General features: G+C 33.5%; 1 protein-coding gene across 2 annotated transcripts in view; it reads right to left on the reverse strand.

Annotated features, from left to right (window-relative positions):
* The window catches only part of LOC123549315 (adenylate cyclase type 2-like), a 200322-nt gene extending 189984 nt beyond the window's left edge, over positions 1-10338 (reverse strand). For both annotated transcript variants that reach the window (XM_053545486.1, XM_053545483.1), the window contains exon 1: positions 10259-10338. The gene's annotated coding sequence lies outside the window, so the exon portion shown is untranslated. The remainder of the gene's footprint in view (positions 1-10258) is intronic.
* Positions 10339-10681: the final 343 nt, after the last annotated feature.

Raw genomic sequence — 10681 nt, forward strand, 5'->3', positions numbered from 1 at the left:
CCAGCAGCCCTACAACCCTATGAAGTTTGAAGGTTCTAGGTCAAATGGTTCTCCAGTTATTGCTCGGAAATGAAGTGTGACGTACGAACGGACGGACGGAAGGACGGACGGATGGACGGACAGGGCAAAAACAATATGTCTCCTGGGCGAGACATAATTATAAATACAAAATAAAAACAAAGTGATTCAGTGAGTTTTAGCAAGAATTTATTTGCAAAACCATTCATGTAGTCTTTAAAACATATAGAAAAGCTATTTACTGTGTTAGTCACACTAAATGTTTAAGTTCTGTGTTATTCTTAAAGAAATGTTAACTTCATGTATAATACCCGCTCGCTCCATGTAAAAGCTACCCGCCTCTGAAAAATTCAAAATTGAGAGAGAAAAAAAAATTTCGCTCGCTCGCTCCCATTTTTTTGGAAAATTTTCCGAAGAACTATGAATCAATTTGGTATGGCCTTAAGTGTGACCTAAGTGTCCTGGGTTGTGCACACTGCATGTTGTCTTGAAAAGTTTAACAACTGAGGCTAGTTTTATGAAAATCCTTCCAGCATGGAGGGAACACAAATTTAAGCTATCTGACCTATGGCTGACCTTTAAGTGTGTTTTGACCTTGAACCTAATGACCTAGGTTGTAAACTCTGCATGTCGTCTGGAAGATCTGGAGTGGTCGAAAATTAAAGCTGTTTGATCTCTGAACTTTAAGGGTGACCTTGGACCTTGGATTTTTTTTACCTGGGTCTTGTGCTCTGCATGTCATTTTGACGAGGTAAAAATAACACTGGTTTTATAATATTCTTGCAAGTGGTGGAGACAATATGGAGTGGACATGGAGTAAAGGTACTGGACCTTTGACCTTCAAGTGTCACCTTTGCCATAGACTTAGTGATCTGTGTAATGGGCACCTTGTCTGAGTGAGGTTAAAAACTGATGCTAACTTTATGGAAATCATTCTAGTTGTTTAGAAGACAATCATGGAAAGGACACAAATTTAAGCTATTTGATAGTTGACCTCCAAATGGGACCTTGACCTTGGAGACTGTAACCTGGGCCTTGTGGTTTATGTGTTGTCTTGATGGGGTAAACGATTAATGTTAGTTTTGTGAAAATCTTTAAAGCAGTTCAGACAATATATAAGCAGTGTACATGAAGTTAAGCTATTTGAATTTTGACCTTCAAGTGTGACCATGATCTTCGACCTAGTGATCTAGGTTGTGCACTCTGTATGTCATGTTGATGAGGCAAATGATTGATGCTAGTTTTATAAAAATCATCCCAGCAGCTCAATAAGATACCGAATGGACACAAAGCTAAGCTATTTGACTGTTACCCCTATGTATGACATTGACCTTGAACCTAGTGACCTAGGCAATGCCATCACAGTGAGGTACAAAAATGATGCCAGTATTAGCAAAATTATCCAAGTTGTTAAAACGATAAGTCATGACATGATGATAGATCATCAGCTGAATGGACCAGTGTACATGTTGTTCCTGCTGCTCACCAGAAGACAAACCTCATTGTCTAGACAAGGGATTAAACTCAGGTCCATCCGAATACATCTTGATAAGTTTTGTTTGTCTGTTGCCAAGATTGGTATTTCTAAGGCATCAAGTTTTCACTTTGTAGACTTTTACATGAAAGGGATTAATGTTGTCTCTACCTTTGGTAGATTTTCAATTTTGTATGTAGATGATGTGTTCTCTGAAATGTCTACTAGTTCTAGCAACTCATTCTTCCAGAGCATTCAAACATTCCAAAGACGTCTGCATCAACTGCATCTGATGTGCTTATGAATGCTTTCCAAAAACAGTCCCTACAGGAACAGTATGATATAGACAGAGAAAAGATTATGAATGATTTAGTGGTGTACAATAAAATTACAGACACACTTGAACATTGCCTGGAATGGGCTTGATTTATACAACACTTGGAAAACTGTTCCAAAAATTTCAAAATCTATATTCAGTATGACTGCAAAATAAGTTTTCAAAGTTTTGAAACAGATTTTCCTGTAACTCAGTTTGGACAGTACTATTCAATAGTGTTCCCAGAAAATTTAGCACCTAAAACAGGGTAGGTAGACCATGACATAAAGACTTTGACAATGTATACACTGAAAACTGTATAAGTGAATATATTTGGGGGTCAAAATTTTCGAGAATTGCCAGTTCCAGATGTTTCATGAGTGGAAATATTCGTGAATCGGAGAAAACTTAATAGTCAAAGCCAAGTCTGTTTATCCTTACTAGACTATAATGACATTGAAATTTATGCTGGTTGATATTTTTGCAACTTTCGTGAAAAAGGTTGCATCAAGCTCCCACAGTCTGCTTCTCCAATTCAAGCAAAAGTAATATAATATTTCAAATATAAAATAAGACATCAGTTACTGTATATTTGTTTCAAGATTTTCAAGCCAAAATCTATCTGTTTTTGTTTATCATATGTTCTTCATATCAAAAATGAATAACATCTTCCTCATACTGTATATCATGAAGGAATTTGAAATAACTTGACACATAATATTATGTTCACAGTAAAGCAAGACAATGTACAGATGCAAGTTTCAGCGTCAAAGCCAAGGTCACTTTTTGTAGCTATATTTTAAGTCTATTGAGCACGTCTTAAACCATTTGGATTTTAAACGAAAAGACATTTATAATGTTCATCTGGTTGTGATCATAAAAATATCGCATGTTTACAGCAGTTCAAGTTTAATAAATGTCAGTCTCAGAGGTTAATTGCAATTTGGGAAAACCTATGTTTCTTTTCTTGTCTTGAAACAACAACCTTCTTGTTTTACACTGAAGAGTTGTACTGGAATCTGCAGGTGAAGGTGATCACTACAAGCTTTTCCAGGATGTGTACGGCACCAATACATAGGAAGGGTACATGTACATGTCATCTGCAGTCTGGAAACGGCATATAGGACACTAGATACTATTTTCACCATCAGCTCAGACAGCCAAGACATTTGTAACACATGCACTTTTACTGTGTTGACTGTGACAAAGCTCATGTCATTTATGCTCACCAGAAAGTTTCAGAACCTGACAGAAATGTGTTAGGAAATTTCTAGATTATTCATGTAGAGGATATATACGCGATCTTTTTAAGAACTCAAACAGAAGTCAGAAGAAAATGGACTCCTGGAAAGTGTTTTTAAACTATAGCAGTACCATATTTCAGTTCTTTTGTTTGTTTGTTTTGGGTTTAACATGAAAATTTTCAACAGTATTTCAGTTTCGTTACAGTGGGCAGTTACCTAGCCAGTGTTCCTGTGTTCTGTACAGTACAAACCTGTTCTCCACAAGTAACTGCCAACTTCCCCACATGAGTCAGAAGTGGAGGACGAATGATCTCAGACATAATGTCTTTTATCAAATCATAACATATGCCCCACCAGGGGATCAAACTCACATTTGCTGCAACTATGGGAAAGTGGAAAACATTGAAAGGGTTCATGGGCAATAACTGAGTTGCAATAAATGTAGGGTCAATGAGAAAGAGGTTTCGAAAAGCAAAGGAAACATCTGAAGTGAAAACGTGATAAAACACTGTAAATAATTCAAAGGAGATGTAGTATTAGAAAACATGTCAGAGATCGGTCTAAACAAATCTACTTGAAATATATCTACTGAAATTTTATATAGTTATAATGTATTACAACACAAAGACATATAATCTGTTTCACAGGTTGTTTTAGTACTGTTTGCTTAATTTACTTGTGGTATTATTACAAATTCTAATATACTTATCTCTGTTAAAACACGCTTACGCTAGAATGACGTCACGTTAACATGCAGTGACGTCAATGTTTTTGTTGCGACCAAGAAAGAACGCTACAGTTATAGATTATGGCCATATTAGAATCGAAATAACTTATAGCAAAACCGTGTTTTAACACAATTTATACTGCGCCCTTGTGAAATTATTATGCCCAACGTATAACCGCCCATCCTGCATAATAGTGTTAAAACACTCTTTTGCTATGAATCATTTCTTAAGTAATTTAAGCAGCATCTATTGCGAAATCATTTAAATTCGCTGACATGAAATTTCGCGCAAACGTGAAAAAGGACTGTTTCGCGCGGGCTTAAATTCGCGCATTTTCAAATAAAGTAATGAAAAAATATAATCAAAAAATAATAATAGCAGGGTCTTAAATTCGCGCATCGGTTCTAGCACGAAATACGCGAAAATTCGTCCTACGCGAATAAAAATGATTTCACAGTATTAAGCTGGTGTTAAGAACTGATACTGAAAATGTTTTCTCTTTGTAATGTATTTCATTAAACAGTAAAACAACAAGTTGAAACATTCAGCTTCACAAGTTTCTTTAATATTTCTACATGATAACTTAGGTCACCCTAGCACTTTGTCACCATTGTCGAGCCAGTACAAAAATAAAACTGAAACATGCTTGAGAACCTAATCATAATTTGTTTTGCCTCAATATTATTTACTTTCCGCTGACATTTTATCTAATATGCATAATGTCTGAAATAACAGTCAAATATTGTATGCATTTTGACATCAGATAGAAAATTGTGGCACAATGTTAAATGTGTTTTCTATTTTTGCTGTCTGTGAAAGTCAGGAAAAATAAATCACCGAATAATTATTTACATAACATTTATTACAAAAACATTCATTCTTCATTCACATAAATTCTTAGACAATTGTATATTATCATAATAGAGTTATGTCTCATTAATTCATTTGAGGTAAACTTTAATTTGTAGGAAACTTGCATATATTTCACTTGTTCGGTCTACACTTGAGTATGGGTCAGTTATCTGGGATCCCTACTATGTAAGGATATCAACTCCCTAGAAAAAATTCAACGCCACGCGGCAAGGTTCAAAAGACTATCACTCCAGAGAAGGTGGGTGTGTTACTGACATGTTACAAAGACTCAACCTGGATAGCCTGCAGAAAAGAAGACAACAGACAAGATTAATTTTTATCTGCAAAATCATTATAGGTATGGTGCCGGCAATTGACAAAAATAGTTATCTTACACCCGTACTTAATAGAAGACGAATACGTCTCAAAATCATAAGTGACAGCATCAGTTCGAACATTGCAGAAAAAATTTGTTATAACCACTCAAACTGTTACAAAGTAAACAACACAAATTAAGATCAATACAACATTCTTTCTTTATTAAGGCAGTGCAGGATTGGAATAGACTGGAAGACAGTATTGCATGCGCAGAGACAGTGGAAAGCTTTAAGACAGCTCGCACACATAGTTATTGAACGACACCACTCACCCCCGACGCCTTATACCAAAAGTTCGATAAAAAAAATATTTTTTGTTAGATATCTGGAAATTAATGCTATAGTTCTTATGAATGCTTTGAAACTTTAAAATTACTAACACACTATATGTTACTGAAACACATAAGAATTAGTTGTTTTTACTCATTTTTATGGTGAAAATCGAAAAGCGTTTGTAACGCCTTACTCGAGGTAAATTGCCTCGATTATAAATACGCATATTTTACGCACTAAATCCTCCATAGCTCTATTGGTAGCGACAGTGGAAAACTTCTTTACTCAGCCGTCTTGGTTCGATTCCTGATGCGGTCGTCTTTTTTTCTTGATTTGGCATTTTTAAAATAGTTTAGAAATAAAAACTCTTATTCTAATGTTCAAAATATGACCAACTTTTATATAAAAGGTCAAACTGATTTGGTCTATAATAGGTAAAGAAACAAGAAATTTTGATATTTCTTCATGTGGTAAAAAGAAAATTACACATGGAATTTAATAAACAAGTTTAATAGAATAATTAAATGCTCAGCAGAACCTCTCATTTTATTATTTTATTCAACTTCTTTAACAAATTCAATATGAAAAGACTCTTATGTAATATCTTCTATTTGATTTTTTTTAATGGGAGTAAAAAACAATTCCCTAGAAGTTGCAAAGTGATAAACAAAATGCTGAGAGTTATCCAAAGTTTCAAGCTATCTGAACATACAAAATACAGTTGAAACCCAGTAACTAAAATTCCAAGGGACGGAACATTTTACTGCAAGATAACCGAAATTCAACTTAAAATGATATTTTGTGCACAAGTTTTCGGTATGGGACTTGAAAATGTCTTCGAGATATCAAAACTTTTTAGATAAGCAAGTTCGAGTTATCTAGTTTCAACTGTATAAGGAAACGGCCGGGACCATAAGAAATTCTCAAGTCAGCTCTGGTGCTTGAGCCAGTAGTCCCCTATACCTGTTGAGGTGTTTTGCAGAACCCAGTTATCAGTGAGATTCTACAGGGTTCTAATGAAAGTAGGGGTTTCTTCAGCAAAAGTCAGTTTTTCATCAATTATGTTGAAATATTCAATATAAAATTCAAATGTTAAGAATCAGCTAAAGAAGTACTTTAAAAAGTCTTACTTAGAGTCTGCTATGTGAGTAACTTTGATTAAACTCTGCAACATATATTTTATAATTGTGTTGAAGGTGTAAACATTGTAGCAGTGACAAGACAGGGAAAACATAATAGATAATAAAGAGATAATTCACTCCATCATTCATACTTTGTGGTATTGCTGATAGTAGAATTAATGAGCACAAACTGGCTTTCAACAGTATTTCAGGTTAACAGCCCTTCTAATGCATTCTAAATAAGCAAATAACAACTGCCAACTTCTCCACTTGCAATACAGGTGGAGAACACACTTCAATGGATCTATATGCAACCATTGAGGAAAATCCATTAAAAACAAATGAAACTAAATTAAATGATGTTTTAAAGGGATATCAGTAAAAATTTAGCAGGAGTCAGTGTTTGTAAATTTTTCTATTTATAACTCTCAGACAGCTATGCTTTTTAACAAATTAGAATAATCTGCACAATCTTGGTAGATAATGTTCTTTGGTTAAAAATTCTCATGGAACACCTAATTATTATGCATGTACTCTGGCCGAAAGTGTCATAGGAACAAAAAAAAAAACACCACCTAATTGAAAACATGCACTTTGGTCAAAAGTTCCATAAGGAGTATGAAATATCTAATTCATAAACATGAACTCTGTTCAAAAGTGTCATATTTTAGTATTTAAACAGGAAGCATGTAATTCTTAAACATGTTCATTGGTCAAAAGTTCCATCAAGAACATGAAACACCTACATGTAATTCTAAGGCATGTATTTTGGTAAAAAATTTAAAACAGGTACAAGGAACACCTACATTCTAAGCAATAACTTTGGTCAAAAATTAAATATGGAACTTGGAAAACTAAGTACGGTATGCATGAACATGTACTTCAGTCAAAGTTCCATATTTGGAACAGAGAACATTTGTATTTGGGTCAAACTTTTAATAAGAGACATAAAACACTAAATTTTTACACATGTACTTTGGCCAAAAGTTTACCAAGACAATCATTACCTTTATACATGTACTTTGGGCAAAAATGCCATAGTGGGATAGGAACACTTCCACTTGGGTCAAAAGTTCAATACTTGGAACAGGGAACAATTGTACTAGGGTCAAAAATTCCAAAGTGTGAATAGGGAACACGTGTACTAGGACCAAACATTCCATAGTGAGAACAGGGAACACTTGTACTTGGGTCTAAAGTCCCATAGTGGTAAGAGGAACACTTGTATTTTGGTCTAAAGTCCCATAGTGGTAACAGGAACACTTGTACTTTGGTCTGAAGTCCCATAGTGGTACTAGTGTGTACTTGGGTAAAAAGTTCCATAGAGGGAAAAGAGAACACAGTCATGTTCTTGGGTCAATAGTTCCACTGTTTGAACAGGGAACGCACAAGGAACAGGAAACATGCAATTCGTTCAAAAGTTCAATAGTGGAAAAAGATAACACACAGACTAGGAGTGGGAATTGGGAACATTAGTACTTGAGTCAAATGTCCATAAGGCAAACAGTAAACACTTGTACTTGGGTCAAAAGTTCCACAGAGAAATACAGAACACTTGTACTTGGGTCAAAAGTTCTATAGTGGGAAAAGGGAACATGTACTTGGGTCAACTGTGCCTTTGTGGCAACAGGGAACAGAATGTACTCAAAAATTTCATAGTGTGGACAGAGAACACATGTAACTGGGTAAAGAGTTCTATAGTGGGAACTGGGAACATATGTTCTTGGGTCAAAAGTTCCATAGTGTGAACATGGAACACTTGAACTTGCATCAAATGTTTCATAGAGGGAACCGGGAACATATTTACTTGGATCGAAAGTTCCATTGTGGGAACAGGGAACACATGTACTAAAAATTTCATAGGTTGAACAGGGAATACCTGTACTTGGATGAAAAGTTCCATAGAGGGAACTGGGAAGACACTTGTACTTGGGTCAAAAGTTCCATAGTTTGAACAGGGAACACTTGCACTCGGATCAAAAGTTTCACAGTGTGAACAGGGAACACATGTACTCAAAAGTTCCAATTGTATTTTCAATTAAATTCATTATTTCTGTTTTTTCACATCTTTATTACAACATATTACTATACTGTTGAAAAATGGCGTTAAACCCAAAACAAACAAACAAACAAACAAACAACATATTACTAGTAATAAATGCATAAGATAAACAATAAAACATTGGTTGAAATTTTCTACAACAGGTAAAGATCGACATACATTTAAAAGGTACATACAAATGAATGATAAATATTAGGGTATTGCTTTCATTAAATCAACCATCAAAAGTTAAGATAAACATGGATTTTCCCAGCTGTCAATTTTACTGTTGAAAAAAAAAAGGATAGGGCAGGACAAAAGACTCGAACCTATAACCAGAAATTTGAATCAAAACAGCTATCTGCCTACATGTCAAGATGTCATTTCAGAACTGATTTATAAATAGTAATATCACTATTTAGGTTGGGACACTAAAAATTTATTGAAGGAAACATAGAATACTCACGACTGCCAGGTAAATATTTACAGACAATAGTATATAACATTATCCTATGAAAATACAAGATTTATATTGGATTATATTTCCTAAAAAAAAAATAACTTTACTGAAATAAGAAGAACAAAATTAATATGTTTATGAGGACATAAGCAATCCCAACTATACTAATACTAAATACTTACTCAATTTATCAGTAATCATTCTTCCAAATAGAATATCATACAAAAAATGTTCCTACTTACTTCGCAAAGTTCACTTCCTACAATTAATTAATGGCAAATTATGACATCCCCAGATATTTTACATAAAATGTTCATTACATTAACGCCCGCACCACTACCACAAATAACACAGACATGCAAGTAACCATCAAATAAGTCCAAACTCAATCAAATTAAGGCAACATACAAGCAAGGCAATTACTTAATCCAGGGAAAACTTCTCATTTATTTACATACATAACACAATTGTTTAGTATTGAATTTGTGTTGAAAACAATTTGTTCAGCTTTTTTTCTTTTTTTTTTGGCTACATGGGAGGTCATGTAAACAAGGCATTTTAATCAACAAAATTCTTGAATTTTTTACAAAATAAATATAAGTGAAATAAAATTGAAGTGAATTTGCAGGTAATGAACAACAGTAAAATGTCCTTACATTTAAATATGTCTAAATGTCTGATTATGTATGTAAAAATTATTTAACATAATTTTATACAGATTCTGTAACTTGCTGTGTGAAATGGAGATCTTGAATAAGCTGGCTGATAAAAAGATGTAATATTTGAACATAGCACTTTTATTTTAAATGTTACATTCTTTTTATCTTGTAAAAATGAAATATTATTTTGAAAATACAAAGTATAATTGCATAAAAACAATTTATCATTACATAAAAACAAATTATCATTTCATTTCTATGACTTGTATTTCATGAAAATGCAATATTTTATAAATAAGATTTTTTTTTGTGTATTTGTGAAATATTATTGCATTTTTACAAGATAATCTGTACTTTATTTGAAACACTACAGTCTTTTTATATATCTTATGTACAAAGTATAACTGCCTATTTATAAAGTATGCAGGTTCATGAACTGTTCTTAATGAACAATGCAACCATTTGTCATTCATGGACTGTTCATGCACATTTCAGGAACTTGTATTCTTGAACAGTTCATGAACTGTCCATAAAACTTGCACATGTATGGGATTAATATGCTATTCTAATTACTCTGATGAGCCATAAAACCTGGTCTGAACCGGTCACGCAAATCTTTGATAATTTTTTTTTTAAATGAATGAAATAAGACGCAAAATTACTGTAAGAGTAAAATTAATACTTTATGAACTAACCCGAGAGATAATATCCATTTCTATGAAGTTTCTACTTTTCAACTTAAAGTTTATAAAAACTCTAAAAACGCCTACAATAAATGTCAACCAAATGAAATAGAATATGCTATTATTATTATTATCGTATTTCCTGTTTTTCGTTAAAAACCTGTAATTTAATTCACCATAAGCAGTTTTCACAATTGCGCAACTTTATACACAACAGTAATTACTGCACCCAAAATAAGTCAGGTCACGCAGTATGAAGGCCCTTACACACTATTAAATGCTCCCACTATTATACATACACCCCTTCCCTACTTTCAAGGGGAAAAAAAGGAACAATTTTGTTACCAGTACATTTCAACATTATTCAATCCAAAAATTCATTTATAAATGATTAATTTATAGCTTTAAAGAGAATATAAACTCAGCATATTAAAA

This window comes from Mercenaria mercenaria, chromosome 6 (genome assembly GCF_021730395.1).
Source record: "Mercenaria mercenaria strain notata chromosome 6, MADL_Memer_1, whole genome shotgun sequence".
NCBI lineage: Eukaryota > Metazoa > Mollusca > Bivalvia > Venerida > Veneridae > Mercenaria > Mercenaria mercenaria.